Here is a 403-nt window from a genome sequence, read left to right on the forward strand (position 1 = left end):
GCTCTATGTAATCAGAGTGTGAATTTGTAGATTTTCAATAGCAAAACTAAAATGTGTTTAAAAGTGCGACTGACCAAATCGTCCGGCTCGGTTTGCCCCCCCTCGAACTCAAAGACATCTCTAATTTGACAGTTTACCATCTGATCTCACTCAGTGACTCTATGCTACGTAGGACGGGATGAAACCATGCACTGAATGGGGGGAGATAAGTTTGCCGGAAATGCAGAAATAAGCTGTAATTTTGTTTTATTTGTAACTCTTTGGTAGATACATTTATAATTTATATTACATTACTACTACTACTGTTACTACTTAGAATCGTCCTAACTTCCCCCCCTTAGCGGCGCCCCCTGCGCACGAGCACATGTTTTGTTTTGTTTTTACAACATGGGATTAATCAGTT

The sequence above is a fragment of the Sinocyclocheilus rhinocerous genome, unplaced genomic scaffold (genome assembly GCF_001515625.1).
Source record: "Sinocyclocheilus rhinocerous isolate Xijiao unplaced genomic scaffold, SAMN03320098_v1.1 scaffold154, whole genome shotgun sequence".
Lineage (NCBI taxonomy): Eukaryota > Metazoa > Chordata > Actinopteri > Cypriniformes > Cyprinidae > Sinocyclocheilus > Sinocyclocheilus rhinocerous.